Below are 15,944 nucleotides of genomic sequence, written 5' to 3'. Positions count from 1 at the left end.
ATCCTGGTCTTTGATGCTGTTTAGGAAAATTTACCATCAATCAGCCTCTCAATCCTGTCAGTATTTAGCGTTGGACTTCAGTGCCTTTTTGGTTTCGTCTCCTTCCAGTCCCTTAATGCTGTTTAATGGGAAAAGATAATTCAACCTTTCACTTGTCAGAATTTACTCTGAACTTCTCCTAGGATGAGTTCCTCGTTGGACGGGTCGGTAGAGTTCTCGGCTAGCGCTCTGCTAGGCCCGAGTTCGAGTCTTCGGCCGGCCAGTGAAGAATTAGAGGAATTTACTTCTGGTGATAGAAATTCATTTCTCAGTATAAGTTAAGTATATCTTAGTTTAACCAGACCACTGAGCTGATTAACAGCTCTCCTAGGGCTGGCCCGAAGGATTAGATTTATTTTATGTGGCTAAGAACCAATTGGTTACCTAGCAACGGGTTCGGATTCCACAATAAGCTGTAGGTCCCGTTGCTAGGTAACCAATTGGTTCTTAGCCACGTAAAATAAGTCTTAACCCTTCGGGTCAGCCCTAGGAGAGATGTTAATCAGCTCAGTGGTCTGGTTAAACTAAGATATATATCAAACGAAGATATACCGAGATACTTAACTTTTCTCCTAGGATGAGTTCAAGTCACTCACACTGCTAATTAGAAGATTTAGAGGCTACCTTCTCTTCTCTTTATCTAAGTTATTGAGGCTTGACATTTTCTTTATCTGCTCCTCTTTCTACTGTCACTCATTTATTTAGATTGCTGCATTTTTTTTCCTTCTTGGTAGAACTGAATAAAAACATTTTCACAAGATAAGGTTCTTATTCTACTGCGGACATTGTTCCATTGCTATTAAGGAGATAGCCCCTCCTTGATGCGGAGCGTTCCTGTGACACCCGTCAAACCACCACTTCGAACGTAGTACGGTTCGGTGTCTGTTTCTTGCTCCTCAGCGGCCAAGTTTTGGCATTCTTTCCTGCTTCTGTTTTCCCCTGACATACAGTCATCCATCCTTGAGAGGTAAGTGTATGGGTTGCTCTTTTCCAAGATTTGGGATTTTCTCCATGATTCCATATTCTTTGATCTAAGAAATTTTTTTACTTTATCCTTTACTTTTTCTCTTCTGTTTCTCCCTCGGGCCTGAGGTACGTAAGGACTTAAGGTTGCGTGTCCTACCGGGTTCTGTTAAAAGAATATTAATACATATGAATGTTAATATTGTGAGCAACTGTTTTATTATTATTATTATTATTTAGGGGGGCGGTTTCTCAGCCGTTCCGAGGGCATATATATTGTCTGGCCTGCATCCGGCGTTGTATGAATCATGCCTGGTTTTTAATGATATACCTTATACGAGTCATACAATACCAGATTATTATTATTATTATTATTATTATTATTATTATTATTGGAAATTTTTATTATAATAATAATATTATTATTATTATTATTATTATTATTATTATTATTATTATTATTATTATTATTGGAAAACTATCTTGGAAGGAGACCCTCTTTTAGGCAAACTTCGTTGAAAAGAATGGTATTCTGTACGCTGTTGAGCTTATATTTTGCCTTCTCAACTTGGCGTATAAGTTTCTTCGTTCAGCAGGTAAAGTAAACGGCAGCTGTCCGAATTTCATTTATTATCCGGCGCTTCGGTAGACAGTAGTCGTTCTTTTGTAAACTCGCTCTCGGGTATAAATACCCGCTATATACTTTATGTACCCCTGGTGACAATCAAATGCTATTCAATGGAAGAACGGCTACCTAAGCGCCGGATAATAAGTGACCTTCGGACAGCTCCTGTATAATTTACCTGCTGAAGCGAAGAAACTTAAATGCATACAGAGTGCTATTATTATTATTATTATTATTATTATTATTATTATTATTATTATTATTATTATTATTATTATTATTATTATTATTATTTAATTACAAAAGTAAACAAGTATAAATTGCGCCGGAGTTTCTTCGACGCAATGGAGTTTTCTGTGCAGCCGCTGCAGCGTATAATCAAGGTCACCGAAAATAGATCTATCTTTCGGTGGTTTCGGTATAATACTGTAAGAGTCGGCGCCCATGAAACTTTAACCACGGCCAGGTGGCGGCCTTGCCTATATCGTTGCCGAAAGCACGACTATGGCCAACTTGAACCTTAAATAAAATAAAAACTTCTGAGGCTAGAAGGCTGCAATTTGCTATGTTTGATGACTGGAGGGTGGATGATCAACATACCAATTTGCAGCCCTCTAGCCTCAGTAGTTTTTAAGATCTTAGGGCACACAGAAAAAAGTGCGGATGGACAGACAAAACCGGAACAATAGTTTTCTTTTACAGAAAACTAAAACCCGTGAAAAATAAAGAAACATCAGTGATTTACAGATAAACTGTTCTCATTAGAATACAATTATTTTTGTTGCCTTTATTATTCAATGGCTCCTGACATCTCACATTTATTATTATTATTATTATTATTATTATTATTATTATTATTATTATTATTATTGTTATTATTGTTGTTGTTGTTGTTTTGTATTATTTTTTAGTTAAAAAAGTAAAAATCCGTGAAAAATAAACAAACATCCGTGATTTAAAAAAAAAAGTTTTCATTAGAAAACAATTCCTTTCTTGCCCGTGTTATGCAATGGGTCATGACACCTCACATTTATCACTACTAAAATCCTGACAGCGTTTCATTTCTCTTTGCAGGTAAATGCACCTTTGAGAATTCTTTCACACGTTCCATCTGCCGGGAGACAGGTAAGATACACTTCAATATCTAGGGCATAATTGTTTATCGGGAGACCCTATTGTTTTATTTTGGGTCGCGGGTTTCATTACGATTGTCTGCTTAGGAATTCTCTCTCTCTCTCTCTCTCTCTCTCTCTCTCTCTCTCTCTCTCTCTCTCTCTCTCTCTCTCTCACATATATACAGTATATATATATATATATATATATATATATATATATATATATATATATATATATATATATATATATATATATATATATATATATATACATATATATATATATATATATATATATATATATATATATATATATATATATATATATATATATGATAAAGGGGATAACATGTGTAACGCAGTTATAAGGTCCCGGGAAATCTGTATTTTTTCAGTTTACCAATTATATATCTTTCTCTATCTCTTGCAGTCAACAATTATGAAATGCAGTTTTGTAACATCATGTATTTCAGAAAAAGCTATTTTTTTTTTCAAGTCAGCAGAACAATAATAGGCCATTTGGAATGAGCCTGCTATTCCCGTTAATCTAAAACCTGTTTGCATTCAGTTTGTAGAAACTCGGGGGCACCTTCGATACTCGGAACGTCCTCACTACCGAACGTGCATTTAGAGAACATGTCCGATTTCACTCGTAACAATCGTCTCGTGACACCCACGAAAATCAGTCCATTTGCAAGCGATTGCCGAAAATGCAAGGTCACCTCTGACCTTTGATATCCAGAACAGTATTAATACCCGAATGCCTTTTCTCAAGTTTGCAAATCTCAGTTTTACAAATAACTAAGGCCTTTTCGCAATTTTACAGATAACGAATACTTTTCTGAATTTTACAAATCTCACTTTTACAAATAACGAGGAATTTTTCTCAATTTTACAAATAACGAATGCCCATTCTCAGTTTTACAAACCTCAGTTTGACAAATAGTGAATGCCTTTTTTTTTCAATTTCACAAATCTCAGTTTGACAAATAGCGAATGCATTAATTTTCTAAACTTTACAAATCTCTGTTTTACACATAATGAATGCCTTCCCTCAATTTTACAGTAACGAATGCCTTTTCCCAGTTTTACAGATAACACATATATATATACAGTATGTATGTATATTGTATATTTTTTACTGTATTTTTTTTTCAAATGTTCTTTCACTTCTTCAACCCTCTCGGGCCACCTTCAGTAACCCTAGTCATGTCGCCTGTTGCCAGGCGGGAATTGCAGCCTGGAGATAACTGGGTCTTGTCCTGGTGCCCTTCAGGGGTACGGATAGAAAATTTAAGGTCGAGATGTCTTCTTCAAGGATTCGACCATGGCACGATTGAGCCTCGGCTGGTTTTGGAGACGAGAGTTCCTCAAGGGGGTCTTTTGGGTCCTTTAGGGTTTCAGATGAAAGCTTTGTATTCTAGAAGGTAGAAAGTTATATCCTTTCGTAGGTTGAGATTAAAGTTTTGGAACGGAGGAGAAGAAAGCCAAGTTTTCGTTAAGGATTTAAAACAATGTTTTTGATATATGTTTTTCTTTGGGGACGAAAGGGCTAAATAACAGTATTTAAGAAGAAAAGTCGAAGGGGAAAAAGTCACAAGGGTTTTAGAATTTAATATTTGCAGGATACATTATCCATCCCAATTCTAAGGTGGGGTTGATCTCTGGTGTTCGGAAGGAATTTTGCTATAAAAGCATCCAAAAAAATGCCAATGAAATGATTAGATTGTCCCTTTAAGTGAAATGATTGATTTCCAAGCTCACATTGTACAATGACAACCTTCAAGTTCTGCATAGGACTCTCAGGTCATGAAATTGTTTTGGATTTATACAGTTGACTTTGGCAGTGAATTTGTCATGGTATCTTAATCTTTTGTGGGTAAGGTTGCTAGCCCCTTTGCCCTTCACCATGGTTGCGGCGCGCACTTGACTAAGTGTCAGGTACGTTATTCACTGCTCGGGTCGACAGATGAACAGTTGAGATTCAACGTAATGTGCCTAAAGCTTTTGAGACGCTCGGGAATCGAATCCAGTACCTAATATATATATATATATATATATATATATATATATATATATATATATATATATATATATATATATATATATATATATATATATATATATATATATATATATATATATATATATACATATACATATATATATATAAAAGCTTGATGGAGCGCTGCACTGGAGCCTGGCCCTGCCTGTCATGTCTCTGCTACTCTCCCGATTCCCTACCTACCCCGCCCTCACGCGGGGCGGACAAACAGGTTTGCAGGAGGAGGGTGGATGTGTCATGTCTCCCCTACCCTCCCAATCCCCTACCTACCCCGCCTTCACCTGGGACGGGTAAACAAGAAAGATTCACTGGGAATTTATTATTATATGCATGTATTTATGTGTATATATGCATATATAATCAAATATGCAACTTGTTTTTATTTTTTGTCGCATCTGTGATTTATTCTTGGGATTCATTCAGTGATCACGTATAATGAACAAGGTATTCTTTCGTTCAGTGAATTCAGTCCTACATCTTCATTTGTAACTAATTTTTTCCTGTCTGTGCACTTTTGTTTATTTCCATCTCATTAATTTCTGCTTCTTTAATCTTGGGCTAAAGTTAATCAAGGCTCGGCTGGCAGGAGGGTGTGGTTCGGAATATTATTATAGAATCCTGACTTTATAATAATGTGTTCATGTAATAATGTATTCATGTTATAATAATGTATTCATGTATTCATGTGCCCAAGTGAGTCTTTCATGTTTTGCCCATGCGTTTGTAAGAACGTTTTAAATACGCTTAATTTAGATGGGTATTGTTGATATATATATATATATATATATATATATATATATATATATATATATATATATATATATATATATATATATATATATATATATATATATATATATATTTACTTATATGTAAATATATAAGTATGTATATATATATATATATATATATATATATATATATATATATATATATATATATATATATATATATATATATATATATATATATATATAGATAAATAGATAGATAGATAGATAGATAGATAGATGTTCTTGCACCTACGTGATTATGTATTTACTTACATACGTGTATGTAATCTATGTACCTGTAGGTTGCATAAAATATCTTCATGTTACGACAACGTTCTATATTAAAATGGTTAAGATACACATTAACAAAAGGGGCTAGCATACTTTTTTTGAATAATAATGAATAATTTATTTAATTGCCTGTTGTTACTTGTAAATATTTGGCTAAGGGGGAGAGAGAGAGAGAGAGAGAGAGAGAGAGAGAGAGAGAGTGCTAATAATGTGATCGGTGTTCGATAAGAGAAAATTATAACTTGCATTAAAATGCAATGGTTTTGTTTAATGCTTTTCCAAAGGTATAGAGGTTGTAAATATATATATATATATATATATATATATATATATATATATATATATATATATATATATATATATATATATAAATGTATGTATATATATATGCATATATATATATATATATATATTTAAATATATGTATATACATATATATAAATATATATGTATATACATTATATATATCTATATATATATATATATATATATATATATATATATATATATATATATATATATATATATATATATATATATATATATATATATATATATATATATATATACATATTCTAGGTGTACTTCACTGGTCGTTTTATTTCTTCTCAGTTACTTTGAAGAAATCTTTTTGCGAATTTTTAATCTAGCAACGTTTTGAACTGCAGCCAAAATTACATTATTTTGTCGAGTTGCACCACACGTCAGTACAGTAATTCTTTCATGCATCGTCACAGTTCATGGCTGGAATAAAGATGATTGGTGTATTTCTGTTTTTCCTTGGACGTGATTCGTATTGGTTTGCCTGCTAATGTATGCGTTGTCATATACAGAAATGTTTTCGATAGAATTTAGTTAATAAGTCTGCAGCAAGAACATTCTGAGAACTGAGAATGTGTTGTATGTTATATGTCTTACATATTGGGAAGTACAAGACAGAAAACAAAAGCTCAACTGACTGCGCTTATTTCTTTTTTTTTTTTAACAAGAATATATTAGTAAGTGCCATACAAACCGTCATTCACTTAACAGTTACGTGCTGCTTGGGTATTCTCATTATCTACTTCCTTGTGACTTGATTGTTTATTATTGCATCAACCACTGTTGTTATGTCATATCCGCTCACCTTGCCTGCGAAAATTGGAAGGTGTTGTTGAGCCAACGGTCCTTTATGGAAGTGCTGTTTGGATGTTGAATACAAATGACGGGAAAGATGTGAAGGCTGTCGGTATAAGATTTATCAGTGCAATATTTTGTGGAATAGGAAGAGTTGCAAATGTATTATTTGCAGTGACGTCTCAACTTCCTCTCTGCCTTGACATTTTTAAGACTCTTTCCATTGAAAGCCTTGAAATTCGAGAGGAAGTGAAGTAAGTTTCACTTCCACGGTGTTTTGATGTGGGCTGGGGTGAAAATCCTTTTGTACAAAGTTCCTAAAAGGTAAGGATTACAGGATAGGAGTATTTTAGAAGAGGGAAGATAGGTGTATCTTAGAAAAGACAGAATAGAAACACTAAAAAGGATTGTATACATACTTAGATAAAATAAATGGAAGTAATGGGTCATGAAATGCTGGTTTAATAAATTTACCTATATTCTCTCTAAAGATATAATTATTATTGTCATTACTCGTAATGTGCTTACACACACAAAAAAACCAGACAGGCAATTATAGCCTTGAAATATAACAAAAACCAAGAAAACAGAAGTTATGAAAATTCAACCAAAGGTATTTTTACGATTTTCTGATATTTGCCGCCATATAAAAAACTGCCAATAAAAAGTTATTTTTAAATGACCTTTTAAGCTGACTGTTTCGCATTTTCCCAGTAATTTCGTTATGATTGGCTAATGAGTAAATTATTCACAGTAATGAAGAAGGTAAAGACAGAAAGAAATTCTTCCCCAGGATGTGACGCTGACGCCATCGAGTGTTAGTTATAATATTTCGAAGTCTTACATCATAACAGGAAATGATCCTTCAAAAAATACCGGTTCATTCTGGCTCGTTTTGTTTACCTTGGTTCTTTCGTGAAAGGGGAAAGCTGGCTTAATCTGGTGTATTTTTTTGGGGGGGACGTGGTTTATTCATGAAGGCTAATCTACTTTGGTTTTTACTTGGTTTATTCATGAAGATTGAAATGCAAGGTTAATCTGCTTGTTTTTTTACTTGGTTTATTCGTGAAGCTTTGAGATGCAATGTTAATTTGCTTTTTTTTACTTGGTTGATTCATGAAGCTTGAGATGCAAGGTTAATCTGCTTTCTTTTTTTTTACTTGGTGTATTCGCGAAGCTTTGAGATACAAGATTAATCTGAATTTTTTTTACTTGGCTTATTCATGAAGCTTGAAATGCAAGGTTAATCTGCTTTGGTTTTTTACTTGAGATGTGTATTTTTTACTTGGCTTTATATGCAAGGTTAATCTGCTTTTTTTTTTCCTGGTGTATTCATGAAGCTTGAGATGCAAGGTTAATCTGCTTTCTTTTTTTTTACTTGGTTTATTCATGAAGCTTAAGATGCAAGGTTAATCTGCTGTCTTTTTTTACTTGGTTTATTCTTGAAGCTTAAGATGCAAGATTAATTTGCTTGTTTTTTTACTAGGTTTATTCATGAAGCTTGAAATGCAAGGTTAATCTGCTTTCTTTTTTTACTTGGTTTATTCATGAAGCTTGAAATGCAAGGTTAATCTGCTTTCTTTTTTTACTTGGTTTATTCATGAAGCTTGAGATGCAAGAATTATATGCGTGTTTATTTTTTGTACTTGGTTTGTTCTCGAAATTGAAATTCAAGCTTAACCTCATTTGTTTGATTTGGCTTCCCTAGTTTCTTCTTGAAGCTTGAAATGTAAGCTACTGTTTTGCTTCGTTTACGCTGATTAGTTCAGCCTTGAGACTTGAAATGCAAGTTTAATCTAGCTTGGTTTGCCTTCCCTAGCTTATTCCTGAAAAGCAAGCTAATCCGGTTTGTTCGGTGCGACTTGGTTTTCCTTGGGTCTTGAAGAAACCTGTGTAATCTGACCGTATTTGGTTTTATCCCGGAAACTTGAAGGAACGTGCTCTATCTGTTTTTTAACTTGTAGGTTAAACTCGAAGAAATATTCTTCATCTTGTTTTATCTTATTTTTCATGAAACTTCAAGGAACGGGACCTGCTAATTCTGGTTTGGTTGTTTGCCTTATACTTTCTCATGAAATTTGAAACCATTGCAGTTTTTTTTCGTAACAATAGTCAGTATGATTTCTGTAGTTTTTTATTTCTTAAAAACTTGGGTAGTAATTTTTTTATTTTCTTGGTCTTTAAATTTCAGAAACAACTATCTAGTGAGAGTGCTTGTTTTTATTTCATTTTTAAGTTGCCTACTTAGTTTATCCACAGATTTTCCTACATTTTATCCAAATTTTTTCTTTGTGACAGACATTTTTTATTCTGATATTTTTCTTGTACTTCAACCCCATGAAGACGAGACTATACCTCGACAAGTCAAACTGGCACATCAGCTGTCCCACACTGACCATGTATTAAGTCAAAATCAATAGGTAAATCGAAATGATATAGGCAATAACGTCAACGCAGTGATACATCAACTTTTTTCTAGGTAAGCTGATACGCATCATCTAACGAACATGTTATACTTGAAGCAAATGGATACGTGAGACTTTTTTTGTTTATACTAATTGAACTGGTACCTACAGTATTTGAAGCAGACTGATACATCAACATTTTTTCAACTCGAGGTGATACATAAATGCTTGAAGTGAAATGATACATTGACCTTTTTGTCGATCTAACTGATGCATAGAATAACTTGCAGGTAACTGATACATCGATTTTCTTTAAATCGGCTGAGACATTGACCTACTTTAATTCGAACTGATACATCGGCTTCCTTCCAGAATGACTTGATTTGATATAAAGGCCGTTTTCAGACTCGACTGATACGTGTTGATACGTGGAAATTTTGTCCAAATTGTATTGATATGTCGACCTAAACGAAACTGACACATCTCATATCATTTATTTTCTGGATTCCTTTTCCCGTAGGAGGGTGTTAGTGACGTCAGTGCACCTCATGGGGTGCACTGTAGGCATTTCTAAAGATTCTTTGCAGCGTCGCTTCAGCCCCTAACTGCAACCCCTTTTATTCCTTATATTGTACCTCCATTCATATCATTCTTCCATCTTGCTATCCACCCTCTCCTGGCAATTATTTGATAGTGCAACTGCGAGGTTTTCATCCTGTTACACCTTTCAAACCTACCTACTCTTAATTTCCTTTCCAGCACCGAATGACCTCATAGGTCCCAGTGCTTAGCCTTTCGCTAAAACTCTATATTCCATTTCCGGATTCCTTTATCACGCTGTTCGACCACTCCAACCAACACCCTCCCCCCCTCCTCTTCTCTCTGTCGCAAGCGCCGAGTGCTGGAAAGTGCGACAGTGCTTGGCTTTATAGCCTTCATGATTTCATGATTCATTCATTCATTCAAGCGGAACCGTTACGTCGCCTGTTTCCTGTCGAACTGATACGCTCGATTCACATAAGGCAGACTTTCGCTTCAGCGGAAACCGTATAGAGTTTGTGCTTAGTGTGATAGCTAAGTAAGAAAGTATATGACGCAGCCACCTTTGGAAAGACAGTACAGGATTTCAGTCAGAAACTCCTTAGAGGAAACGGTCGCCTTCTGATTGAATTTTGGGATCTTTCCTAGAATAGTGACCCGCAAGGGTTTTCGGGGTCGTTATCTTTATGATATTTAAAGTCTTTTGTTTATGTTTTGACGGTAATCCCCAACGGGCGTGTATTAAACACGCCGCAAAGGTGGATACATACCGGGTTAAAACCCTTGGGGGTCACTCTTTAGGAAAGATCCGAAATTTGAATAAACTTGTTAAATCAAATCGCATACATTAAGTTAACTAAAAAAAGTATACAAAATCATATATATTAAAAAAAAAGGAATTGTCGATCTCACATCGAGAAATTCTTAAAAAATCGTTTTCCTCATCATCAGGGTAAAGATTGAATGAGATAGTATATTAAATGGTGCACTTTCCATAAAACTATACGGAAAGTCGACTTTAAAAATGAGCAGGAAGTCAGCTTTGAAATGAACATGAGCATAAAATCGACGTTCAAAATTGGCAGAAATTAGATTTTTAAAAATGAACAGTGCTGAACTTTTACAAATGAACAGAGAGATTACATTGATAATAAACAAAGTCGATTTTAACAATGGTCAGAAAGTCGACTTTAAAAATGAGCAGAAAGACGCCTTATAAAATGAACAGGAAGTCGACTTTAAAATGAGCAGAAAGTCGGCTTTAAAAATGAGCAGAAAGACGACTTTTAAAAATGAACAGAAAGTCGACTTTAAAAATGGTCAGAAAGTTGATTTTTAAAATGAGCTGAAAGTCGACTTGAAAAATTAGCAGAAAATCGACTTTAAAATGAGCAGAAAGTCGACTTTAAACTGAACAGAATGTCGACATTTAAAAATGAGCAGAAAGTCGACTTTAAAAATGAACAGAATGTCGACGTTAAAAATGAGCAGAAAGACGACTTTTAAAAATAAATAGAAAGTCTATTGTAAAAATGAGCAGAAAGTCGACTTTGAAAATGAGCAGAAAGACGATTTTTAAAAATCAGCAAAAAGTCGACTTTAAAAATGAGCAGGAAGACGACTTTTAAAATGAGCAAAAAGTCCACTTTAAAAATAAACAAAAAGTCGATTTTAAGAATGAGCAGAAACTCGACTTTAAAAATGGACAGAAAGTCGACTTTTAAAATGAGCAAAAAATCAACTTTAAAAATGAACAGAAAGTCCACACTAAAAGAAGTCACCATGAAAATGAAAGCCAAAACATTTTGCTCTAAAACGTAAATGTTTTGATTATTATGAGTCTTGCATTGTTTGGCTCAATAAAAAAACAGCGGAGTTTTCGGTTCTTCGGCATCGTAATTATTGGCGTTGTTTATATTTTGCGAAAACTTGCAACTAAAAAAAATACAGAGAGAGAAAAAGAAAATATTTGATTTCGTATATATATATATATATATATATATATATATATATATATATATATATATATATATTATAGTCATCACTATTATCATGAAAATAAGACAAGACATAGAGCTGTTAATAGTGAAAAATAGCAAAAGTAAAATAACAATCACAATAGCGTGTGTTTGAATTATATATATATATATATATATATATATATATATATATATATATATATATATATATATATATATATATATATATATATATATATATATATATGTATATGTGTGTGTGTGTGTGTGTGTGTGTGTGTGTATAACTGAATCACGAAAATATGGAACGTGATGAATATATAAATAAAGATAAAATCCACGAAGAAACGGAAACACTGGAGTATGAGGCCTTTCGACGCTATGTCCTTTACTTAGCAGACTGGAGAAATATAAGTAAAGGACAGCGTCGAAAGGCCTCGCAGCACTCCAGTGTTTCCGTTTCCTTAATTTTAACATATAAAACACACGCTACTGTGATTATTTATTATTTTATATATTGCTTTTTTTCATTAATTAGTCTATCTTATTTTCATTATAATAGCGATGACTATGATACTTCAGTAAAATTCTAGACAGATTGGTAGTGTAATAATAATAATAAAAATAATAATAATAATAATAATAATAATAATAATAATAATAATAATAATAATAATAATAAAACTACTGAGGATAGAGGGCTGCAAAAATGGCATGTTGATCATCCACCCTCCAGTCATCAGACGTACCAAATTGCAGCCCTCCAGCCTCAGTGGTTTTTATTTTATTTAAGGTTAAAGTTAGTCATGAAAGCTTGCTTAATTTGTGGTGATTATGTTTTGAATATCCTGTATTTCTCAACAGTCAGTTATATTTTAATTGTGGAATAAGTGTATTAATTTGTAAAGATTTTTAGTTTTTTTTGCAAAAAAAAACTATTGAGATGGCCTTGTCTGTCCGTCCGCACTTTTTCTGTTCGCCCTCAGATCTTAAAAAACTAGGGAGGCTAGAGGGCTGCAAATTGGTATGTTGATCATCCACTCTCCAGTCATCAAACGTACCAAATTGCAGCCCTGTAGCCTCGCTAGTTTTTGTTTTCTTTAAGGTTAAAGTTAGCCACGAAAACTTGATTAATTTGAATATTCTGTATTTCTCAAATCAATTTTATTTTAGTGGTGGGATAAGCGTATTAATTTATAATTTTTTTTATTTTTTGACATAATAATAGTAATTAGAAGATGACTCTGCTGTGGGTTGAGTTTCACTTATTGAATAGTGATTGTTATTTGGTGTGGGATGCGATTTTAATCTATTGCCGTGGAGGATTTTAAAAATTGTTAGTATTTTATGTTTTGATTTTTAATATTCTTTAAACGGTACTTTAGTAGGTTGTATCAGTAGTTTTAATTATCAGGTGTTAATTTTTTTTTATAATTATCACGTTCGTAGATCGAGCCCATAACTCGATGCCTGGACGTGGGTTTCCAAACAAAGCTTTTGGTTAAACAAGTTATCTTTAGAACAGGTAAGCCAAAACGAATGTAATGGTGGACACCGCTCGTAGGCCAATATCATGTGTTATTTCTTAGGCCACTGGTTCTTAGCCTTTTTCACTCCATTCCTCTCTTCATGAATTCTCAGCCTTTCTCCAAAATTCCATACCCCTAAAAAAAGGTAAAAAAAAAAGGATAAAATTAATAAATAAATATTACGTAATTTCACAAATTATTGCCAACGTAATAAATAAATACAAATTTTTTCTTCTGCCAGGAGAGAGTGTGCATTTTGTATAAGTTCTGATTAACAATACTTTGAAATGAATACTTTGTAACAGTCTGCTATGGCCCCCAGGTTGAGAACCCATGTCTTAGACCTTCTGCAGCACCCTCACTCTGTTTTTCTCTTTTTAACAAATATGTAAGTAATTATTGTCATAGATAAATTTTTATTATGCTGATGGCAACGGCAGTAGTCGAGGTTTATTTTTTCACTCTCGGCCATTAGTTTGACTTGTTTTTAGCTTAGAGAGTTGATGGTTAACCTCGACTTTGTGGAATTTTTAGACGTATGAGTTTCATTTACGATTCCTCAGTTAAATAAATGGTGATTGTGGCTGTGATTGTTAACTTTCGTTTTCCCTGGAGCCACTCTTTTAATATTGGAAATTGCGCAGCGTTAAAAAGTTAACATTATAATAATCGGTACACGCAATATAACAGTAATAATAACGATAATAGCTCCAGTAATTTTCTTGTCGACGTATATTGAAAGATTTACAAGGAGCCGTCGAGAGCCTGCCAAGTTCTTAATAGCTGTAAGAGCTGAATAAGCCCTCGAAAGCTCTCCGCATAGAATTTGATATACTCGTATATTGACAACGTCATCAGCATGGTTTGCATTTTCCATATCACAACTCAAGATATAATAATAATAATAATAATAATAATAATAATAATAATAATAATAATAATAATAATAATAATAATGACATTAAAGTTGTAAGCGTCCAGCAAGACTAAATCAAAAGGTTAGTAAGGATTTAGATATAGTTTGACAACGTCATCGATATGGATTGAATTTTCCATATCACAGGTAATAATAATAATAATAATAATAATAATAATAATAATAGTAATAATAATAATAATAATGACATTTAATTTGTAAGTGTCCAGCAAGACTAAATCAAAAGGTTAGTATGGATTTGGATATAGTTTGACAACGTCATCGATATGGATTGAATTTTCCATGTCACAGCTAATAATAATAATAATAATAATAATAATAATAATAACGTTTAAGTAGTGAGCGTCCAGCAAGACTAAATCAAAAGGTTAGTTGATCAACACAGCCTTGCTCAGGAAACCCGCCACATATTTGCACTTCTGGGCGGGAGTGGTTGAGCCCTGGGGAAGGGGGTGACTAGTGTTGGGGTGTTGGGGGGGCGACTTATGGGAGGGAGGGAGTGATGATTGTCTTCTTCTAAATATTTAGGCGAGGGGCAGAAGTATTGGGGGAGGGGGGTCTGGGGTTATCGGTGGGTGTCGAATGGTCGAACGATTTACTGCTTCCTCCTGGCGTTACATCAGTCGTGGTCACTGACGCCGGAACATCAGTGTTAGTCAATATTGGCTAGAATAATATTTTGTCTAAAAGATAACGAAAATCTCGAAAGTAAATTTCACGCATAATATTATACTATGAAGGAGGCCTCTATTGAGCGGGAAGAGAGAGAGAGAGAGAGAGAGAGAGAGAGAGAGAGAGAGAGAGAGAGAGAGAGAGAGAGAGGTCATTCACCTGACAGAGGGAGTGTTACTGAGACGGCTAAGTCGGAGGTGAATTCAAGAGCAGGATATTAATTCTTCGCCTTGTGCCGATTCTCTCTCTCTCTCTCTCTCTCTCTCTCTCTCTCTCTCTCTCTCTCTCTCTCTCTCTTGTTCCAACAGTTTTTGAGATAATTTTCTATGTTTTTGTGTTATCTTTATTATGCCGTCAAGTTTCCCATTTTCTTATCTTTCCCTTCATTATAATTATGATGTATATATGTATTTATGTATCAGTACAGGTATTTTATTGCTGTTATTCATGCAATATATTATTATTATTATTATTATTATTATTATTATTATTATTATTATTATTATTATTATTGGGGTCTTTTTATGCGCTTCTTTAGTTTTATTGTTATTATTCATAGTGTTTATTATTATTATTATTATTATATATTATTATTATTATCATTATTATTATTATTATTATTATTATTATTATTATTATTAAACGATCTTTTTGTGCGCTTCTCTGGCTCCATCATCCATGAATAACTGAGTGAATGTTCGGTAACACAATTGCATAATTTTCCCATTAAGTTTATTGTAACTTCATGTCATTTCCTCTCTTCAATGCGCCTTGTTATCGGGCCCAACTTTTTTTCCTTTCCTGCGCCCCACTTTCCTTGGTATTTTTTATTTTTTTTTTATTTTTCTGTCGTTGTTCTAGTTTTAATCTCCATTTTCTGCGCAGCGGATGTCTG

General features: G+C 33.5%; 1 protein-coding gene across 2 annotated transcripts in view; it reads left to right on the top strand.

The window, feature by feature from the left end:
* LOC136830197 (band 3 anion transport protein-like) overlaps positions 1 to 15,944 on the top strand; it is a 359,010-nt gene that overhangs the window by 25,527 nt on the left and 317,539 nt on the right. The window contains exon 2 of one of the 2 annotated variants that reach the window (XM_067089476.1): positions 2,702 to 2,752. The exons of the other annotated variant lie outside the window; for it this stretch is intronic. The gene's annotated coding sequence lies outside the window, so the exon portion shown is untranslated. The remainder of the gene's footprint in view (positions 1 to 2,701; positions 2,753 to 15,944) is intronic. 2 annotated transcript variants of the gene reach the window in all.

The sequence above is a fragment of the Macrobrachium rosenbergii genome, chromosome 46 (assembly GCF_040412425.1).
Source record: "Macrobrachium rosenbergii isolate ZJJX-2024 chromosome 46, ASM4041242v1, whole genome shotgun sequence".
NCBI classification, from domain to species: Eukaryota; Metazoa; Arthropoda; class Malacostraca; order Decapoda; family Palaemonidae; genus Macrobrachium; species Macrobrachium rosenbergii.
The sequence above is the reverse complement of the archived record's forward strand: the minus strand, read 5'-3'. Positions and strand labels throughout refer to the sequence as shown.